Source organism: Triturus cristatus, chromosome 9 (assembly GCF_964204655.1).
Source record: "Triturus cristatus chromosome 9, aTriCri1.1, whole genome shotgun sequence".
Lineage (NCBI taxonomy): Eukaryota > Metazoa > Chordata > Amphibia > Caudata > Salamandridae > Triturus > Triturus cristatus.
Window position 1 is genome coordinate 1,156,499,809 of NC_140592.1, and position 23,681 is coordinate 1,156,523,489.

The 23,681-nt window shown below is 44.3% G+C and overlaps 1 protein-coding gene across 1 annotated transcript in view; it reads left to right on the forward strand.

The window, feature by feature from the left end:
• The window catches only part of MAP3K9 (mitogen-activated protein kinase kinase kinase 9), a 412,289-nt gene that overhangs the window by 357,455 nt on the left and 31,153 nt on the right, over positions 1 to 23,681 (forward strand). The gene's annotated exons all lie outside the window — the stretch shown is intronic.

Consider the following 23,681-nt stretch of genomic DNA (forward strand, 5'->3'; position numbering starts at 1 on the left):
TGGTTCATGGTCCCTAATTAGAAGAAATAAGGTCGTCCTGATTCAGCCATTAACATGTGTTTATGGATAAGTCAGGATTCCTTGGTGTGTGGTACAGAGAGCACCCACTGTGCTCTCACAGGCTTTGGTGAGGCCCTGGACAAAACATCTTGGTGTGATCTCATAATGCAGGAAATGTATCAATCTTGGAAGAATGAAAAGTGAAAGTATCTGCTAGCAATAAAATTAGTGATTTATATGTTATATATAAATATCCGCAGCAGGACAATTTATGTAGTAACCCATCCCAGTAGCCACACAAAGGAGTGTGCTCAGAAACAGGTGGAACACTAGAGTTGAGAACCATATATATTTTTCTCTTATTTTGCAACTTGAAAGTCACCAGGTGGCGGTTTGGGCCAGCTGTAATAACATTTAGGAATAGCAATTTTCGAATAGCGATTTTCTCAGAATCGCAATGAGAAAATCGCTATTCCTAATGCATGTAATTTTTTATTTTAAAGTAGCAATTCCTAGTGGGACGCAAATCGACCTACCTCATGAATATTATGAGGTAGGTCGAAAGTTGCGACCCACTAGGAATCAATGCCATCACGGGTATGGTGGCCTGCTTGGATTAGCAGACCACCATATCTGTGATTGCTTTTTAATAAAGCAATCTTTAAAAAAAAAAGTACAGCCCATTTCCCTTAAAAGAAACTGGATGGTGTTTTAGAAGAAAAGTTTCTTTAAAAAGAAATGTTTTGTTTAAAAAGACACAGTGGTCTTGTGAACTATGGTCTTACATTCACAGGGGACCATTTCCCATTTGTGAATGGGTTACTACTATGTTTGTAGTCTTAAATTAGTAATGTTTTATGACTAGAATTCAGCAGCGAAACAATTCCGATTCAGTATTTGGAAGGAACGCCCTTTACACATACCGAAGTGGTATTTGATCGTAAACACAAATTGTGTTTCGGTAACATTCTGCTAGTCGGGCCATTTGCAGCCTCAAAAATGCTTAGTATATCTGGCCCTATGTGCTTCGGTGACCTTGCCTCCATCTTCCCAAATCAACCATTTCTCCTCTATATTTCCTGTTCTTTAATTATTCCCAGTCTACCAATGTATGCACACTGTCCTTATTGGTGGTAACTACCCACCCATCGGACAGTGTGCAAATATATTCTTGGAGTATTACTTGTTTGCAGAGAGAACCATCACTGACTAGCTTCCTGCAAACCAACTCTCTTAATAACACTGAAATCATGAGTTCAGGTTAGACTTTGTTGCCATTATTTACTGTTAAAGATACATAATTGATGGATGGAATGCAGAACAAATCAAAACATTCACCCCCAGTCAAGAGATCTGGGATAAATCCATCATTCTTTTGCTCACCATGCAACCCCAGTTTAGACCTGGCCATATGCAAATCAGTCTTGACCCTGTGCCTCATGAGAACAGTCCAGCCCGAACGGCCAAGCCAGGTCTTCCCTGGACCAGAAACAAGCATCCTAGGACCTGTTTCGGGGTTTCACCCCTCTTCAGCCAGGATAGCTTGATTCCAGTGGCACAGTGAGCCCAGGACCCATGTCTGGGCATACCTGGCGCAATTAGGACGAGAAAGCAAAAGATACACAATTGATGGACGGAATGCAGAACAAATCAAAACATTCACCCCCAGTCAAGAGATCTGGGTTAAATCCATAATTCTTTTGCTCACCATGCCACCCCAGTTTAGACCTGGCCATATGCAAATCAGTCTTGACCCTGTGCCTCATTGGAACAGTCCAGTCCGAACTGCCAAGCCAGGTCTTCCCTGGACCGGAAACAAGCATTCTAGGACCGGTTTCGGCAGTTCGGGCTAGACTGTTCCCATTGGGCACAGGGTAAAGACTGATTTGCATATGGCTGGGTCCAAACTGGAATGGCATGGTGAGCAATAAAATGATGGATTTAGGCCCAGATCTCTGTACTGGGGTGAATGTATGACATTGTTCTGCATTCTGTCCATCAATAGTTCTTTTTGCATTTGTCACCCCGAGTGGGACGGGTATGCTCAGACGTGAGTCCCGTGCTCTCCATGCCACTGGAATCAAGCTATCCTGGCTGAATGTAAATGTGTTGTACTTGTATAGCGCACTGTTACCCTAGGGTGTCCTGGCGCTGTACTCATACCGCTGTGGAACCCTTCCTGGCTTTTCCCTGTGAAATGTCCACTCCTGGGCACCCCCAAGGTGAAGCCAAGCATCCCAGCGCTGTTGGGGCCGTTGTGGAGATTAAGCAAGCTATTGCCCAGAGTTGCAGAGTGGGACCCATGATTAGAATAGGCACCGAGGCGAGAATTAACAGGTCCGAGGAAATTGAGCCCAAGACCCGCCGAGGCGGGAATTGAACCCTGGTCCCGGGCCAGACCTCTGCATCAGGGTCTGCCGCTCTAACCATTGAGCCACACTTCTCCACCAAAAACCGGTCTTAGGATGCTTGTTTCCAGTCCAGGGAGAACCTGGCCTGGCAGTTCGGCCTGGACTGTTCCCATTGGGCACAGGGTCAAGACTGATGTGCATATGGCTGGGTCCATACTGGAATGGCATCGTGAGCAAAAAAACGATGGATTTAGGCCCAGATCTCTGTACTCAGGTGAATGTATGACATTGTTCTGCATTCTGTCCATCAATAGTTCTTTTTGCATTTATTTACTCTGAGCCATTAATTTCCTGTAGTCAGCTGATGTGTGATACCATGTCTAGAGCGGGGATCCTGTTCATTTAGCCCTGGTTGCACGTACAAATGTGACGGTCCTCCGCATTGAGGACACAGAATGGAATAAAAACACGGAGTAATTCCCCATTCCTTAGTGAAACATTTACAATGGCCTGGTAATCCTACAGTTTGGAATTTGGTACCCCACATTACTGGTAGTTGTTGATCCAGGATTATCGAGGTGTTGTTGTTACAAATCCTCATGTCTGTCCTTAACAAACTCGCTTTGCTATGTTACTGCTATCCCTCAAGCTTTTACCTGATTCCTAGCAGCATCGATGAAGCGTCAGATTTCAGTTGAATCACAACATCAATAAGAGACGCAGAGCCTCATTATGATGGTGGAGGGACCGCCACCGACAGGCTGTCGGTGGCGGTCCCATCACCATTGTAACAGGGATGTCCGCCCGCCCGAGTACAATGGCGGGTGGATGTTTTGGGGTTGGAAAGACAGACCGCCACGGTACCGACGTACAGATGTCATCCGACCCCCCGTTGGACCTCCCGGTCCTCCCTGAATGGCAGCGTTACCTGTCAGGCAACAAGGTAGGGATTACAATTTCTCTTTCCTCCGGTCGTTCTGCAGTGGTCAACCCGCTGCGAAACGACTAGCCATTTTCTAGAAAGAGCAATCTAAGGGGCAGATTACGATGGTGGATGGACTTCAGTCCGTCCGCCATCATTTCTTATCTTGGACCGCCCTACTACAAGACGGCAGTCCCACATACTGCATTAAGATGCGACCGCCACCACAGCAGCCGCATTCCCTATATTTTGTATTGCAGCAGGGATGCGGTCAGCAGCCCCGCCGCAATACAAAAAATAGGGTGTTGACCTATCCCTGCACTACGTGGCAGGCACCATGGGTGCGCCCCAGGGCCCATGTCCCAGGCCCAGGAGGGCCTGCCTTTGGCTCCTAAATCCTTTTCCGCCAGCCGTTTTGCAGCGGGTTGACCACCACAGAATGACCGGAGGAAAGGGATATTTTAATCCCTACCGTAGTGCTTGACAGGCAACGCTGCCATTCAGGGAGTACCGGGAGGTCCAACGGGGGGTCGGATGACATCTGTATGTCGGGACCGTGACGGTCTGTCTTTCTGACCGCAAAACATCCGCCCGCCATTGTAATCTGGCGGGCGGACATCCCTGTTACGATGGCGGAGGGGCATAGCATTGTTTTGAGCCCTGGGTTAAGAGTCACACCTAGCCCCTTCCTCAAAAACAAAAACTTCTGAGGCACCACAACTGCCCAGGGCAGGTTTCTAAACCCCCAAGTGACATAATTTGTATGAATTCTCTTAACATGAGCTGGAAACTCACTCTCATTATAGGTTTTTATATCACTTAGCACCTGATTTATAGTTTGCCGGCTGGCCATCCTCTGTCAAGACGAAATTAATAAATTACTCTGTCACCCTGGTGGAGGTCCTGCCCACCAAATTATGACATGTGCATTATCCCGACTGACATTTCAAGCATTCACAGGAACTGCCATCAAGGGGGTTCCTGTGAATAGATTTGCACTTTGCCGTAGAACTCCGTCAAACATGACAAAGCCATACCGTAAATTTTCCAAAGTTTTTTATTTTCAAAAATAAAACACCAAAGTGGATTTTTGTTTTGGGAATAAAAAAAAACGATGCCTTCCTCGCTATTGGAGTCTTCTCCCATGACGAGGGGACCATCTTTGATTTTTATAACCTCCCCTTACCGCCTGGGTTTTTCTGGATGTAACTGGCAGTAAAAATGGCTATATGTCCATTCATCCAATTTGGGTGGACATATAGCCAATTCTCTGATGGCCCCTACTCCATCGGAGAAGTTTCTAAATTCGGCAGGCTGACCATTGTATTGGGAGTAAGCATACTCTCTTTCGACGAAGTATGCTTACTGCCAACATATAAATCGGGCCCTCAGTCACCCACTGTGTGATATCAGTTTTTCACTGGGTGACAGTGTAAAGAGAGCCAATTTTGTGTGACTCAGAGTGGGATAATGTGAGTTGGTGGTGAATGACAAGGATATAGTTTCAAAAATATCGAGTTACAAGAATATCATGTCCAAAATATAGTCAACTCAAAAATATCAAGAAAAAAATATAGATGGGAAAGATTCATACAAAAAAGAAAAAGAATCTAGAAGTTAAGAATATTGTTTTTTTCTGTATATAATATAGTTTTTTAAAATATTGTATCTGATATTGGTTACTTTAATATAGTTGTATTCCATATAATTTTTAATTGATGTAATATATAAGTTGTATACATTTTAGGTGTTATTATAATTCTTCATTTGTTAAGATGGTGTGTAATTTTTAAAGTGTAATTAATATTGTTTTTAAATGTAATTAGTAATTTATATTTTACTAGCAGGTTGTTGGGTTTGTAGGGGAATAGGTTGGGACGTTATTTAAATTATAAATTCTTTTTTATTTTAAATTAATTTGTATGTTAAGTATGGAATTGGTAATTTTGTAAATCATTTAATTGATTTATTGTTATTTCAATTATTTTTTTTTTTTTTTTTTTTTTTTTTTGAAAAACCTTTATTGATGTTTCAATCATTTACACGTATGGGCCTACAACCCCCCGGGGCCGGCCGCTAAATAATCAGGATAATAAAAGCAAATGTCAACACAGGCGGCACCTCGGAGAGCGAAGTCTTCAGTCCAATATAGTCCGGCCAATAAGCCGCGCAGGTAGGGCACCAGGAGAGAGAGGGTTTTTCATTTTATGATGAAACGAAAGAATAGGATCAGGTGCCAGACAATTTGCCAACAGCGAGAAGGGTCAGGATAAGAGACAAACAATAAGCAGCAATACAGTGAGGCGATGGCGCAGGCGCGAGAAAGTACGGATGGGGAGAAACATCAAAAATAGTTGCGCCTACTGGTCCCCGTACCTAAAGCCCAGCGAACCCCCCAGAGACTGTGGCACACATGAGGAGCAAACGATTCACAATCAGGGTGGTGTATCGCACTGATCCCAGAAAAAGAAAGCAAAAAGAAACAGTGGAGAAAAAGGAGGCCATAGAAAAGGAGATAAAGACGAAAGAGTCCCCTCCCCCATCCCCCCACCCTGCACCTCTGCGAATGAGTATGGCCCCACCCCCCAGCAGTGTGCCTGTCGCCCTGGAACTAGACCCGAAATATAGAAGAGACAGGGAAAAAGAGAGTGAGAAAGGGCCCCCCCAGACGGGTGGGCGGAGAGAATATAATAAATTGGAGGAGGGCCATCAAAACATACCCCCGGCTTCTCCCTCCCGCACGGTGAGGTCTCCCCCCAACAAACAATTAGCGGTACCAAGCCGATCATATCAACAAAAATAGGGGAGGGGGGGGGGGGGAATGGGAAGCATAACACACCAAATGTTCGAATGACCCCAGGAGCGCACAACCATGAGTCCGCCTATCTATGAAGTGACCACCCTCGAAGGATCAGCCTCAGCCTTGACCGCTTTTTGCGATTCTACCCATACCTGCCCCTGGACCCAGCACCATGTCCAATGTCCCAAAGTACAGGAGTGTCCAAAAACAGTCGGGAAACGCCGCACACAGGTGGGGTGGAAGTCTCTGGGCATCCGCACAGACCGCTTCATGGAGGGGCGTCTTTTCCAGTGCTGCCCCAGGATCTGCACTGCCCACAAGGACCAGATAGGCTGGAGCAGCCAAATGAGATACACGTTGCTGGAAGTGTCCCCGGGCCGCCGGAGACCGCGCACGGGACAAGGCCACCATCTTCCGCGCAGGTCCAATACCTCCGGAACAGATTAAGTTCACAGTTAGCCGACCACACGGTAGCATATTGTCCGAGGTGTCCGGCTGTACACTAATCGCGGGGGGGGCCGCAACATCTTCCTCTTGTGTGCAGTGTGGAAAGCCACTGCGTACCTGTGGACCAGCATGCCGCCACTGCCCCAACGCTGTTACCACACCATCTAGCTTCCCCCCCAGGACCTCGGCGCCATGAGCAAAGGAGTAATGAAGGGCACCCAGGGCCTCCAGGAGGTCGCCATATCCCAGAGCGGCTCCCTCCGATCGCTCCGCCACACTCCCGAAAGTCACACACCCCCAGTCCCGCTGCGTCCCCGCGGACAGGATGGCTGGCTGCATAATGGCAAAATGGCCGCTGGGAGGGCCCGACTCGTATAGGGGCCAGGACCAGGGGAACAACGCCTCAAGGGCCACGTCGCTGAAGACAGGGATCCCGGGACAGGCACAGATCCAGCCGTTGCACGGTCACAGGCAACAGTCGTCTCCGCCACGGACCATCTCCCGCAAAAAGCCGGGAGCAGCCCGCAAGGATCAAGGCGGGCCAGGGACGGCGCCCAGGCAGCTCACCATCAAACGCAGGGGCAAACGCCACAGAATCCGGAAATCGTACACCCGGGCATGTCCTCAGTCCGCGGCGCTCAATAGGGGGGAGCGGCCACGGCAAAATGCAGGCCGATGGGGGCTCCACTCCGGTGGACCGGCTCCACCCAGTCACCACAGGCCGCTGTTGTTCAACTGCCACCCGGCCAAGGTGCCCACTCGAGGTCCCGGCTTCGGGACCGCACGGGCCGCAAAGTTCGATCGCTGATTTCTCCGGTTGTATGGCAGTCAGAAACCTCGGGGTCACACGATCGGTCGCCACTTTCGCTTACGAACACATTCTCGTGGTGCAGAATAAGGATCTCTTGCAGGATATCCGTGCGGGGTGCGGAGGCTCACGGAGCCGGGAATCTACGCTGCCGTCTCGGTCGCCATCTTGGCTCCTCCCCCGTTATTTCAATTATTTGAGTGTATTTTGTGAATTTTAATTTGTAATTTTAATTTAGCTGGTAGCTGGGTTTATAGGGCAATAGGGTGGGAAGTTATTTAAGTTATGAATCGTTTTTCAAATTAATTTTGTAATGTTCCTTAAATATTTAATATATAATTATGTAAATTATTTAGTTGTTTAAATATTATTATAATTGTGTATTTGTGTTTTATGATTTTTAATGAGTAATTAACATTTTCTATATTTTAATTACTCATTTTTAATTTTGATTCCTCACCTTCTGAATATTCCCCAGGCGCCAGACTGCTTCGCAATGACGTTATTCTGCTTCGGAAATGACGTGTGGGGCCGATATAAGCACCACTCCAGCATGCTAATGTCAGTTCCTTTCTTTCTACGCCACCACAGACAGATCTGGACCTACTTCTTGTCTCTCAGAGACTTATACAAATTTCATAAATCCAGTGTGCAAGGGAAAAGTCACCTCCCAAAACTGCAAGTTTTAAACCCTGTACAGATGGTTGCAAACAAAATGTCTATGACAGATCCTTATCAGGTTGGCCTGCGGTCGGGCCACAACTCTAAGGCTTGTAGTGACTGTGTGTCAATCAATCAGAAGTCCAAATGAGGCCATACGGTCAAATTCTACATTGCCATGCATCAAAAGACTCCACAACAACACTAGCCATAGTTGAAGGATCGGTTCTAGTCCTGTTCCCAGTCCAGAAGTTGAAGTCGTTCCCGGGGTCGATAATATTCATGCTCCAAGTCTTTGAGTGAGTTGAAGAAACAACCCGAAAAATCTAAGTAGGACTCAGCCCTTTCCAGCCAATCACACACTCCTGAGAAGGTGTGAGGGCGCCATCATTCCTCTCAATCTCGCTTCCAAAGTCGATCAAGGTAGAACCCTGTCCTGGAACGTGTTCTGGCATAATCTGATTTACAGGGGGTCATCTGCAACACTTAGGCAAATCCTTGCTCGCCCGCTGCTGCCGCTTCACCCGTCCATCCTCCCAATCGCGTTTCTGCTTCCGCTGCTCTGGATTTCTGGTTCCATGTTGGGCCGCTCGGACTCTGACATCGCAGCTTTCTGCAACACGGCTGCGCAACTCTGGACTACTCAATGCACTGTTCCGAATGATCCAAGCCAGCAAGGATTCTCTTATCCAGCCTGGATTATTCCAGGTGATGTCTTGAATGCATTGCACTGTGATACTGTCTGCTGGCAAGCAGTTATGCTCCGCTGAAACAGGCGTAGTCGTAGACACCCACCTATGGTCACAGACCCCCAGAGCCAAGCCTGGTTCCCGGTGGAGTCAGTCGAGGAGACTTGTGGGTGACTGCTGCTATAAGACATTAGGAGAGTCCTAGGTCAGGGGGTAGTTGTCAGTCAGCTTCTAAAGTCTCCTCTACTCCACTGCGTCCTATCCCTTCGGGGAGCCGGGTGTTCGGATGCGTGGCAGGGTGGGAGGGCGGTCCTTGTTTTCAGTCAGCTGGCAGTTGACCTACCATTCAGATTCCAGGGGGGCTAGTAGAGCACAAGCAATCCAGGGACCAGAGGTATAATCCACCCCCCTCCAAACCTGGTCTTTTATTCTTTGGCCCTCATTAATCAATCAATCATGCATTTGTAAAGCGCGCTACATACCCGAGAGGGTCTCAAGGCGCTGGGGAGGGGGGGCGGGGGGGGGGGGGTGCTACAGGTCAAAGAGCCAGGTCTTGAGGAGTCTTCTGAAGGCCGGAAGTAGGAGAAGGATCTGCCGCCGGCGGTGGTTTTCCGGATGCGGGGGACTGTGGCGAGAGCGAGGTTGGCTGAGCGGAGGCTTCGGGTGGGGGTGTGGAACCTGAGTCGGTTGTTGAGGTAGGTGGGTCCGGTGTTGTGCAGTGCTTTGTGTGCGTGGATGAGGAACTTGAAGGTGATCCTTTTGTTGACGGGGAGCCAGTGCATGCCTCTCAGGTGGAGTGTGATGTGGCTGCAGCGGGGGACGTCGAGGACATTGTGGAAGAAGACGACTACTCCTCCACCCCTTTGAAAGTTAAGAGTTTTTAAAAGGTCTTCTAAGGAGCACCAAGGGACTTTCCGACAAGTTGATGAGGCAGTGGCGGCAGTCTTAAGTTGGGGTGTGCTTAAGAAGGGGGTGTCATTCCTGCTTTTCTTGCCTTCAACTTCACTTTTTGCCTGGTTTGACCAGTAATAAATACCTCCTCACGTACCACACCTCCGGTGTTCTGCTACAAGAGCACCCTTCCCAGTGCTCCAAAAGGTAGATCCCAGGGGAGAGTCTGTAAAAGGAGGAAAACAGGAGGGAAAAAGGTGACCGTCGGATCTGATCTAAGTTCTCTATCAAATGGTAAAGCACCACGCTCACCTCATGTTACTTCAATAAAGAACTAATGCGGGAGCCCTTACGTCAGCGCAGGAGGGGAACAAGATACTCCATGAGTTACCCAATGTATCAGACTCAGCAACAGATGTACTGTGTTCAGCAATGGATGGTGTGCAAAAAGATTGCCTTTCGGTGTATTCTTCGCAGACCGCAAGTGCTAGTCCAAACAGGGGCCAAGACTGTCTTCTTCAACCCGCTTAGATATTTCTTCATCGTCCTTCTGCTTAGATGATCCTGAACTCTTACTGCCGAATATCAGAGAAAACCATCCAAATGGAATAATTTCAACACCTTACAAGGACACCATGGTCGGGGAATCAGACTTTACCTTTGGACCCCAGGGAGGGTCCATAACTATCCAGCCTACCACCTCGTTGTCTCCGTTGGACATAATGCTGCTTATGCAAACCACTTTACAGGGCATCTTGGAAGCTTTGATATCGATAAGATCAAATCAGGTGGATCAATCAAAGTTTCGGAAAGACATTCAACATGAACTTCAACATGTAAAAACGAGGCCACAAGTGTAGGCGAAACCATAAATACTAACCCCCCTATTGCCGTACCAGCCCAGAGCTTTGGGTGGGGGGTTCAAAGTCTCATTATAGGAAACTGTGAGGCCCAACTAAACTCAGTAGGCTCAGTCTATATTTCCAGATGCCCTATGCTTGTGTGGAAAAAGCCCCACCTTTTTAATCCTTTTAAAATGTCCTCATGGTTCTACTGTGCGCAGAGGGCCAGCACTCAGAATAGATTGTTAGCATCCCTTACCCCATGTGCAGGCAAAAAGAATGCCTTGGGTCCGAAAGGAAAAGCCTGCAAGGGTGTTTGCTCCCAAGACTTGAGGCCCCCTGGTGGCAGATCCGTAGAGGCATCCACCTATAAAAAGGCAAAATCAAAAGCAAAGTCTAGTATTAAAGCTAGCTCAGATCCCATTATTTTACCTTTAAATGTTCACCCAACTTTAAAAAATAAAGGCCTAATATCAGCTCGAAGTAAGGTGCCTAAGCCTCCGAATATCAATATATCCCATAAAGAACACTACACTGGTCCCGAATCTCCTCCCAGCCTTGGCGTCCTCAGAACTATTGTTGGATATTACACGCCAGGGGGGGAAAGCAAACAAACTACAGCCTTTGAACTTCTCAAAAATCCTCCATATATTTGTAATCAAATCTCCTCCCTTTCAGGGATATCTTTGTTGGATTTAATCTCAGTTGGGTTTCAGCATGGTGATCTAGGTAGAGAAGTTTCTAGAGTCTCTTTTATTTCGTCTTGTATTGCGCAGCTAGTGGTCTAGGCGGTAGAGGATTTAGCTATGGTAGGACTACAAGCTTTATGCCCCCCTAAAAGGACCTCCGCCCCGAGCCCTACTCCACCTGTTGTTTTAAATGTCCATTGTGGATTATCTGCCACCCAATGGGAGCGATTTATACCTTACAAACCACTCCCAATGCCTGGAAGTTCATGCCACGGCAGCCAGTCGCCCAAAAATATAAGAGTGGTTATAGTAAATGATAGACCACTGATGCAGCCTGAGCAATCGGTATGGAGCCTGGGTAATAGGTTCTCTCCCCTACTACACCTCTCAGAGGATTGCAACTGGAATGCCAGGCCTTGGTCCCCCAGAGCAAGGGGTCCTCTCTAAACCTGAGAATCCTGAGCTGGAATATCCATGGGTTTGAACGCCATGGGAATAGTGGCGAACTGGAAGAAAGATTGCTACCCTTGCGTTTGGTGTTCCTTCAGGAACTCTTGTTGAGAGAGGATCAGACAGTAGAAAGTTTTATGGTATTGAACAGTAAATGCCAGCGCCGGGGTAAGGGGAGAGCATCTGCAGGTGTCCTAACCCTAATATCCAATAAGGTGAGAAATCATTGGAGGTTATAAACGTGTCAAGTGTTCTGCAGCTTTCTGTTGTTGAAATGGGCTTGAGCAATAACATTCATAGATGCTTCCTGCTTATAAATATCTATATTCATAAAGAAGACCACTGGCGAATGAAAGGCTGGCTGGAATAATTTGAACTCTCCTTCCAGCATCTTGTAGCAAAATACCCGGAAGCAGCCATAATAATGGCTGGAGATGTTAATGCCTGTCTTTTTCCTGTACAGATGGACTTACAGCAGGAGGAAGCTCTGGAATCTTATAATATTTATCCAGCTCATTTTCCTCCTGGTGTCAGTAAAAAGGAGGCTAAAGTGCTGAGCCAATGGCTGGGAAATAACGGTTTGATTTATTTAAACGGCCGATATAAAAATGAAATGCCAGCAGCAGCAACTTTCCGGAAGAGCCTGTCTACAGGCCCTATTGACTATATATTCACGTCCTTTTGGCACTTCAATCTCTTCTTGGATTTTGAGTGGCAAAATATGAGGGTAGTGACCACTGGGCAACTTCAGCAGTTCTTAGCCTGTGCGAGCTGATGACCCCTGAGAGGGTATTGCCTTTAGAGATGTCCTATCCATGGAGGCTCTCAATACGCTTAGATCCCATCCATCTCCAACATCTAGCCGCCTTCCTGCTAAATGAAAAGATTGATATCCTCCCTACCTGTGTGGTACAATTAAATTGTACATCCAAGTTCTGGGCTGTATCACAGTAAGCATAAGAGAGAAGGGATCACGAGTAGACCACTGCTCCAGAGGGGTGGGGGGGAGGGGCTGGTTTGATTTCGCTTGCCAAGAGCTGTAGCAATTTGTGAGACGGAGAGCCAGGAGTGCCAGGCGACATCCAGGTCCTTTAGCTTCCCATGAGCTGGCTAAGCTTAAGCTACAATATAAAACTCGTGTGAAGGCGAAAAAAGCTACCACAGTAAGTGGGACGAGATGTAGGAAATTATCCTCTCCAAGGATCAGCAAATGTTCTGGGCAAAGGTCAAAGAGCCCAGTGTTCTTAACATGGGTATCCCTGCATGCATGAGTCTGGAAGATCAGTGGGATACCTATTTGACAGATTAATATAGGGAACCTTCTGTTCCAGCTAGACCCCAGGGAACTCCTGGACAAAAACTCCCCCTTACTTGGTTGACAATAAAGGAGGTAGGAGCAGTCATGGAGAGCTTAAAGCTGTCCCGAGCCGCTAGGCCCGATGACATTCTAGCAGTAATAATTAAGTCAAATAGCATTTGGTGGGCTTTCGGGGGGGGGGGGGCCTCTCCACCACAGATCACTGCTTTGCATTATGGGCCATTATTCGAAGGCCCTGGAAGTAAACAAGGGCTGTGCTGCTGTTTTGTCGACTTCAGGACAGCCTCTGATTCGGTGGATAGGGACATCTTACAGGAAAAACATGGCGCCTGGGAGCTCCCATCAAAACCTCCTAAGTGCACTCCAATCCTTGCATTTTGGCAACTCGTCTCAGGTGAGTTAGTCAAGTGGTGCCGACTATCCCAAAGAATTCCCATTGAGAATGGCCTTTGGCAAGGGTGCGTTTTAGCACCCTTGCTCCTAATCTATCTTTAGCTGACCTTCCCACCTTTATTTCCCAATCTAAGTCCTTCTCCCCTAAAGATGGGAAAAAGCACATTGATTGTCTGCTTTTTGCAGATGATCTAGTGTTACTGGACTGTACCCCAATTGGTCTGCAGAGGAAATTAAATGCCCTAGCAACCTATAGCAAGCAGAACCAGCTCACATTAATCTAGAAAAAAACAAGATTTTGGATTTCGCGAAAAAAGTAAAAATGTTTACCTGGTACCTAGATAAACTGGATGTTGAGCTAGTCGACCAATATAAATATTTGGGCTTGACTTGTAGGAAGAACTTGACCTGGGGCACGCATTGGGTCTGCACTAAGCAGAAGGCACTTTTGCAGGCCAGTTGTCTGTCTAGATTTAGCAGTAAATTTGGGGGGCTATCCCATATTCCACTAGTAAGGGCCAACGAAGGAAAGATACCTCCGCTGGGTCTGTATGGAGGAGAGGTCTTTTCCCTTGATCTCGTCTATGAATGAGACCGATTAGAAGGGTCAGTTCTCAGAAGGCTTTTATCACTCCCTCCTGGTACTATGGTCCAGGCCATAAGAAGAGTTTTCAGCCTGGTCTCCTGAAATCTGCAGGCCTTCACTCGGGTCCTAAGATATTTCAATACTCTCTCAGAGGGTGATGAAGTGTCTAAAGTCTCCAAACTGTGCTGGTATGAGATCCAAAGTAGTGAAAGAAGGTGGGCGAAAGAAGTAAGCATTAGATTGACCGTTATGAAGAACCTCCTTTCAGACAGTGGTAAATCACATCCTGGTTCCCCTTTCCAGGCAGGCAAGCATTGAAAGAGTCTGCAGTTTTGGTGACTGAAACTAATGACCTGTCCTATTTGAGTAAGAAACCTATTAGCTTCTCAATCTCTACTCTAGGGCAGGACACTGTCTTTCCATACCTGTTACAGTTACAAGATCCTGGGCTGCGAAATAAAATATCAAGGGTTAGAGTGGGATGTAACCCAATCCACACATCCCGCCCAAGTTCAGCCATGATCCAATAACAGCGGTCTCTGCCCCTGCCCCCTGAATGTAAAATTCTCTCTACTGCATATACTAATGGACTGTGTTTTTTATCTCTAAAACCGTTTAAAGTTTTTAAGACCTGTTTTTTAAATATGATACTGTCCATATGAGGAAAGCTGTGAAGCTGTTATCAGAAATACACTATTTAGATGTGGTATTAGGAATTGCTCGTTTTTACGGTCTGTTAAACAGAGTTTTAATGATGAACTGTATTGGGAGGGGGGCGTCGGGCAGTCAATATGGGGTCCAATTATTGATTTTAACTGTTTAAATGTGTTTTTAGAATGTATTATACTCAATTGACTAAATAAACTTATTTTCAACCTACCTTAGGGATATTAAAGAGTTTCGTAAGGCCATTCTCCGATTCTTCGGATCTTTATTGACTCCCTCTGGAATGACTTCAGGCCCTAGTGAGTCAATAGCTCCACCTTCTGGGGTACAGCCAGTGGGTGCAGCATCAGTTGGACCCTCCAAATTCCCCACTAGGCCTCCTCCAGCTCCCATTCTCACTCTGCCTCTGGTGCCACGATCCATGCCAGTTCCCGGAGCATCATCGTTGATGCGGAGTCCATCAACGCCAGAGGGCAAGGTACCTGTTGCACTCTTGGACTCCAAGTTGGTGCCATTACAACCTCGACCGAAGCCGCGCTTGGCATCCATCGAGGCACCGCCACTGCCACCCCCTCTTCACTTGCTACCCCCGACAAGGAGGGAAGCATATTCTGCATTCCTTTTTTGGCATGGATTCGGACAATGTTTATGAGACAGGTAAGGATGTTGGGCAGCCATACAGTGAAGATAATTGGTATGATGACCTTCACAAATCTAGTGGCCTAGATACTTCCAGAGTCGGGCCTCCTTAGCATTTCTTACACAATGGTTATGTGTAGAGTGTTCAAAATTCTTCACCTCTGGCTCCCCACCCTAGAGGTCAGAACCAATGTCTTGACGTAAGTGCTCCAGCCAGGGCAAATATGTACTGAGCTCCTCTTCCCCTTCAATAAGGCTTTTACAGATACCTGTTTGAGAGATTGGGCCAAACTTTGCTCTGGCCCAGTCAATCACCAGATTGAGAGACCCCACTGCCCTGCCCCAGGAGCCCCTGCATTTTATCTCAGCACCCCTCCCTTGAAAGCTTGGTGGTGCAGGGGTCTACAAGTCAGACCTTTCCGACTACTACCTCGAAAAGTAGTCCAAATGATGTAGGCCTTTGGGTATGTTCTTCCACCAGCTTACCCTCAGGTCTGTGAATGCCAGCTGCCTCCTGACTGGCTATACCGCCGCTCTTTGAGATTCGGTGGCCCAGTTCCTTCCAGGTGTCCTAGATGATCTTTGACCTGTACTCGACAAAGCCATACAGTATGGTCGTAATGTGGCAAAGTTCGTTGTGACTTGGACACTACAGATTTCATCAGGTGAGCCACTGGCACTAGCATTGCCATTTACCACTACGCCTGGCTGCAGTCAACTGGTTTCTTGTTCGATGTCAAATTGTTGTTTATGGACATGTCCTTTCATGGGACTCCCCTATTTAAGGATAAACCTGATTCCCACTAAAGCAGTTCAAGGGGAGCAGGGCCACCACACTCTCTGGGCTTATTTGCCGTCCCTTGCGAGCTGCATCAGCACTCCTGTTCCTGTCGTAGCTTTGGCAGAGGTGCCCTATATTGTCAGCCATTTCAGCCACAGCAGGTTCACAACAGTTTTGAAGCTGCAGCGCCCACCATCCTGCTTTTAGAGCCCGCTAGCTGCTCAGTCCACTGCACTAACCCTGCCACTCCATGGCATCTTCCACCATCGACAGAGCAACAGACAGAGTACCATCTATCTGTCTTACAGCAGGCCCTTATGGCTAAAGGGGCCATCGAGAGGGTGCCAGCACCAGAAGTAGTGTTATTCATGCTACTATATGGTGACGAAGAAGGACGGACACCTTGACCCTATTTTAGACTTGAACCCTCTCAACGCCTTCATCTCAAAGGAAAAATTCAAGATGCTCACACTTGCTCAGGCCATGGCTGCCTTCAGCCCTTGAGACTGGATGGTAGCGTTGTACCTGCAGGATGCCTTTTCCCATATACCCATCCTGCAGGATCATCGGCGCTACCTGTAGTTTGTGGGGGGAAAGGAGCATTTTCAGTTTGCTGTGCTCCCCTTTGGTCTCACCACCCCCTTCTGGTGTTCACGAAAGGGATGGTGGTGGCAGTAGTACACCTTGGGAGGTCCGGGGTTCCAGCCTTCTTCTACCTCACAACTGGATTTTGAAGGTGGGCTCTCCCCTGGCAGTTGCCAACCACCTCCAGACTACGGCAAACCTCCTGTCATCTTTAGGGTTCTCTCCCACCGTGCCAAAGTCACATATGATTCCTTTACAGATGCTAGCCTTCATCTGAGTCATTATGGGATCTATTTTGTGCCTTTCCCCGGAAAGCAGTGTCCTGGACATTCAGACCTCTGTCCTGGATTTCAGTGAGTTCAACTCTGAGGCTACTGAGACTGATGGCCTCTCGCATCCTGGTAGTCAAGCACGCCACGTGGCATATGCAGGCTCTGCAGTGAGCTTTGAAGTCTCAGTGGCCCCAGCATCATGGGGACCTCTCCAACCACGTCCATATCTTGGAGAAGACTGCAAAGATGTGCGCTGCTACTGGACTTGCTTGGGTCAGTGGCACTCCCCTCACCCTACCACACCAAGAGTTGACAATGGTAACTAATTCATCCCTTCTGGATTGAGGATGCCATCTGGGACAGGTGAGATTAGATGCCCGGCTCCATATCAACTTCCTGGGGCTGTGGGCCATCTCCTTTTTTTGTTGCAAACATACTTTATTGACTCTTTATATGATTGCATCCAGTTTCTATATAGTTAGCAAGTAATACCCTAATGGGATGGGAGCCATAAACTTGGCATTGAAAGCTTTCCTTCAGTCCATCAAGGGGAGGCTGGTGCAGGTGCTTAGGGACAACACCAGCATGTGGCAACAAACTGGGCGGAATGGGGTTCTGTGTCCGGTGCAAGGAGGCATTAGGCCCCTGGAAATGGCTGGACCATCAAGGGATCTTCTTGGTGGTGAACCACCTGGTGGATCTTTGAAGACCAGGGCTGACCAGCTCAGCCATCACTGCCTAGTAGATCACGAGTGGCAGTTATACCTGAAGGTGGCGCAAAGTCTTTTCTGCGAATGGGGAGAACCTTGGCTCAATCTATTTGCCACCGTCAAAAACCTGCATTGTCATCAGTTCGGCGTGTTGAAGTTTCCATGGCTTCTCTCCTGATGAGACACATTCCTCTAGAGTGGAACTCGGGACTCCTGTGCGCCTTTACGCTGATACTACTCCTACCCCGTATTCATGAAGATCGGGAACAGGGCCCAAGTCATCCTAGTGGCCTCGGTGTGGACATGGAGAGTGTGGGCCTTAGCTTCTGTCCTTTGATCAGGCTGCCCTTCAAGAGGACCTGTTGTCGCAACGCAGCCATGGTGCTGCACCTGGGCCTTAGCAATCTCAACGTTTATGCTTGGAGATTTAGCAGTGACAGATGAACACCTTTGACCTTCCTCCGGGGGTGTTTGATGCCATCTTGGCAGCCAGGCGTCCCTTGATTATAACTGTATACGCCTGTCAAAGGGGCAGGTTTGTGGTTTGGTGCTGTACCCACCAGATAAACCCCCAACCAAGCCAAGTTATCTGACATTCTGTTATTTCAGATGTTTGTTTTTTCTCTTGCTTTGCAAGGCTTTACTTTGGGCATGGTTAATGGGTACCTGTTGGCTCTTTCGACCTTTTTGGAGTTGCTGGAACAGCCCTCATTTAGGTCACCGATTGTGGTGTGTTTTTTAAACATTTCCAACATTTGTTTCCTCCCTCTCCTTTCGTCTTGCTGCAGTGGGACCTCAACTTAACATATTTGATGTGCCCTCCCTTTGAGCCTCTTACATCTGTCAACATATTTGATGTGCACTCCCTTTGAGCCTCTTCACATCTGTCCATTGCAGTTCCTCACCCTCGTGACAGTGTTCCTCATTGCCATCACCTCAGCAGGTGAGTGAGCTTCACACTCTTTGTTAAATTGCAGTACCCTACCTTCACAGACAAAATGGCTCTGCGGACATGAGCATCCTTCTTACTAAACGTTCAACACCATTCTACAGGGGTCACACCTTCTCCCTGCTGGTGTTCTGTGCTCTGCCTCACTCACCTAAGGAGGAGGAGAGACTCCATTGCTTGGACCCCAAGAGAGTGCTTAGCTTTTACATCCATCCTACCAAAGAACATCAGGTGTACAGTCGGCTCTTTGTGGTGTTCGCTGGGGTGAAAAAAGGCAAGGCTGCGCATAAAAGGACCATGTCATGTTCGATCGTACTCTTCATCTAGATCTGCTATGTGTTGTCCAAAAAGCAACCTCCAGAGGGTGTGCGAACCCATTCCACCAGGGCCAAAGATGCTACCACTGCATTGGCATGCAGTGTTCCTGTCCTGGACATCTGCACGGCAACTATGTGGGTGTCGCTCTATATATTTACAAAGCACTATTGTCTGGTTCTCCAGGTTCACCAAGAGGGGCATTGTGCTAGCTCGGTTCTATAGGACTTTTTGGTTTGAGCCAACTCACAGACCCACCTTCTAAAAGGTGCTGCTCTGATATCTATTAAAGAGGTGCGGAATCTGCGGCTACAAGTCTCTATAAAACAACTAGTTACTTACCTTTGGTAACGATCTTTCTGGTTGAGACTCTACCTAACCATAGATTTCTCATCGACCCTCCATCCTCCTTGTTCTGTAAATTGGGCTCATTATTAAGATCCTAGTCTAGGAATCTACACACTCATTAGAACCAATTTGGTATTGGGACTCTGCGTCTGGGGATGCAGACAGCCTCAAAAGCAACTGACAGCTGGAGTGGCACCAATGTAGGCTCCCCAAGTCATTTCCAGAGAGGAATGGCGTCAGTGCAGAGCCGCACAGCTATACCTACCAACACACATGCAGCGGTACTGCTCAGTAGACTGTGGATCTAGTCTGATTCACGGGGAACAGTCAAAAGGTGAGGAATCTACACTTAGATAGAGTCTCTACCAGAAAGAGCGTTACCTAAGGTAAGTAACTTGTTGTTTAGTAGCCGGCTGTTGGATCTGTATAAGAATAGGGTGGAAAAAGTTATTTAATTTATTTAAAAAATCTAATCAATTTTTTATGTTAGTTAAATATTTAATTGGCAATTGATTATATAGATTATTTAATTGTTTATTTATGTCAATTATTTCTTGCATTTTAAGTAGTTTTTAATCCTTGCTAAGTTTATCAAAAATATACTGTAAAATGATTTTTCTATTTTTTGTTTTAATTTCATTAGTTTTACTTAATGACTATTTTAATGTTATTTTATTTATAATTTATTTACAAGTATTTTTTTTTGGTTGATTTTTGTTGGGTAGTAGGGAAGGACGTGTATTTGTTTTAAATATATATTGTTTTATATCTGTTAAATTATTTTTGTACTTATTTAATTATATGTAATTCTATTTATTCATAGTTCAGTGCATCTATTGTTTATTTCGAATATATTTCCTTAAGATTTTGTATTTTGTTTGGCATTTAAATGTATTTTTTTCAGTTTTCTAAAATTATTGGGGGTTGGAATGGTCTATTTTACTCTTAGTAAGTCCAACACTTTCCCTCGTTTTCCTTATTTTGGATTGAGAATAGTAAATCAAACCCCTCCAAAGGCCTAAACTGTCCCTACTGTTGCTTATATTAGAGTGGGAATAGTAAATCTAACCCCTCCGAAGTCCAACACTTTCATTACCATTGCTTAGACTGCATTGTGAATAGTCCACCACTGAGTGGGGATGGTAAATCTAACCCCTCCAAAGTTGTATACTTTCCCTCCTGTTGCTTAGATTTATGTGTGAATAGTAAATCTAACTCTTCTAAGGCTACAACAATTTTCCTACTCTTGCTTATGCTGGAATGGGAAAAGTAAATCTAAACCCTCCGTAGTCAAACACATTTTCTCTTATTTTTAAATTGGCGCTGGAATAGTAAATCTGAAGTCCAACACTTTTCTTACTGTTGTTAATTTTTTTTCTTTTTTCTTTTTTTCTTTAGTATTTGTATTATTTATAAAAAAAGGGTTGTAATATTTTACTTATATTAAATGTTTTCAATATTAAGTTTATGGTTTTTAACTAAATCTGTTATGTGTTTTTAATATGTTTTTTAAGTCATTGTCATTATTAATGGGTTTTGTTTAAATTGTTTTAATATTGTTTTAATATTTTAAGTATATTAATATTTATATATATTTTGTTTGTTCACACTTTTATTGAAGCTATTATTTTATTAATTTAAATGTTTACATTAAGTTTCATATACGTTTCCGTTATATACATATATTTGTCTGTTTTTATATCATTTGTACTTTTAAATCATTGTTTATATATTAAATGTAATGTTTAAAAAAAATGTATAATTACATATATATATATATATCGGCAAACACTCTCCTCACTCGAAATAGTATCAAACCAGCTGAGTAAAAGGGAGCACGGACCACGGGATTCTTGTCGAATATCTGCTTTATTCAATGATTTCAGACAAACAAGACGGCCATTACGCGTTTCATCCCTCCTGGGGGACTTGATCACATGACGTAGATCTACCAATGGCATACGGTTTTTAAAGAAAAATTTTTTTTGTATTTTTTTAAGTGTCATGTCATCTGATTGGGCTGCATTTCATTGATGATTTCACATGCAAATCACGTTCTAATATCTAACAATTTATGTCGTATATTCGACACAGAAGTTAAATGAGTCATAATAACTAAAATTTCGGGATAAATCCTTAATTACTCACTAGCAAAGACTTGCAATGTCTATTAAAGAAGCCAAATCTATTATAATTTGGTAGTTGGTACTTTGACAAATTTGTTCCACAATGGAGTGAGGTAGAATCACATGTGCAAAATATAGCTCTAAAAAAATGTAAAATTTCCCACATAGTATGGAGACATAAATATTCAAAAATATTCAAAACTAAATCTGTTAATAATACATGAATAAATACCATGAAAAAATATAATTAACACGATTAACATTAAGATGGTTAAAAGGTTATTCATATATACATATATATTATAAAATTATATAAATATACACAATAAATATTAAATATTAAATATTGTAAAATATCTAAAACCATCATTTTTTAGGAACAAAGTTATTAATATTGGTTCTCACAATGCCTCCTTGACATGTGGAATAAAATATTTTATTGAGCTTAATGAATTGCAGCATGTTAAGTTAAATTGAAGAGACTGGCAAGTCATTATGAAAAACGGTTTGGATAGGCTAGTATATTGAACAGCTATTAATGCCCTGCCATCTAGATAACGAAAACAGTGAAGGGCTAAATACCCAGAGTTGTGAAAAAAAGATTCTTCTTTTTTTTATATATAAAAATATATACTTAAAATACAATATAAGTACATATAAAAGTTATTTTTGTGCAAATTATACCAATAAAAACCGTGATTATTAAAACTGATGTGTTTAAGAGAAAGATCAGGAGGAGAAAAAGCGGGGCCCTTTGACTGAATACAGTTGAGTATTGTATTTGGATTATCATTGCATAAATACTCACATAAGTGTGGCATGATAATTGACGACTTGTAAATAACTAGACTAGGGGTACAGAAATACGTTGGGTAGCGCGGCAAAGGATTTGAGTATACAAGACTGGAGATATTGTTGATGATGTTGTCAATTATAGACTAGCATGCAACTCCTCAGAACTGTTAAGTCCATTCGGGTGCTTGCTGTCTAAGTTTAGAATGTAATGCATCTCCAATAGTCTGAGGGATTTCTCCCTATCACCCCCTCTTTTGTTTCTAGGAACAGAGTCAATAAAAAAATATTTAAGATCTTTGGGGTTGCCTTCATGTTTTTCATGAAAATGCCGCGCTACCGGGTACACCTGATCATTGTTCTTGATGGCTCGTAGATGTTGGAGTACCCTTTTATGGCCTGGTAGAATAGTACTCCCTATGTACCTTAAATTACAAGGGCACTCCAAAACGTAAACCACATAGTCTGTTTTGCAGTTAAGGGCTTTGGTAATTTCTTTGTTTGGGCCGCCAAAAGGAGTAGAGTAATTGGATGCGGATACACCATGTTGACAGGCCTTGCAGGTCTTACATTTAAAGAAACCTTGTCGTTGTGCCAGCCAAGATCCCTTGGCTGGGGTACCACAAGGATCATTGTCAACAAGTGAGTCCCTCATTGAAGTCCCTTGTCTGTAAGTTATAGAGGGTTTTTTCGGTACCAATGTGCCTATAATAGGATCTTGTTTTACAAGGTACCAGTTTTTGTTGATGATTTTTCTCACTGACATTTGATGCTGGTTGTAATCTAACTCTTCTAAGGCTACAACAATTTTCCTACTCTTGCTTATGCTGGAATGGGAAAAGTAAATCTAAACCCTCCGTAGTCAAACACATTTTCTCTTATTTTTAAATTGGCGCTGGAATAGTAAATCTGAAGTCCAACACTTTTCTTACTGTTGTTAATTTTTTTTCTTTTTTCTTTTTTTCTTTAGTATTTGTATTATTTATAAAAAAAGAGTTGTAATATTTTACTTATATTAAATGTTTTCAATATTAAGTTTATGGTTTTTAACTAAATCTGTTATGTGTTTTTAATATGTTTTTTAAGTCATTGTCATTATTAATGGGTTTTGTTTAAATTGTTTTAATATTGTTTTAATATTTTAAGTATATTAATATTTATATATATTTTGTTTTTTCACACTTTTATTGAAGCTATTATTTTATTAATTTAAATGTTTATTTTAAGTTTCATATACGTTTCCGTTATATACATATATTTGTCTGTTTTTATATCATTTGTACTTTTAAATCATTGTTTATATATTAAATGTAATGTTTTAAAAAATGTATAATTACATATATATATATACTAGCACACCATTCAAAAGTATATATCTCTCTAGAAAAATAATTATTGTCTAAAAGCAAAAAATCTAAAAATCATGAATTTTTTTCTTCACTTAATAAGAACTTTATTTCTTGATTAGATTGTGGTCATAACCAGTACTAATTGGAGACACTTCTTATGTGATTATGTTCCTCATTCCCTCCAAAACCATTGTTGGTACTTTACCCTGATTTTGAATTACTTTATAAACCAATTGCAACTTATAACTATTTGTTCTCCTTGTAAATTGCCTGAAACAATGGATACATTGTAGTAGCAATTAG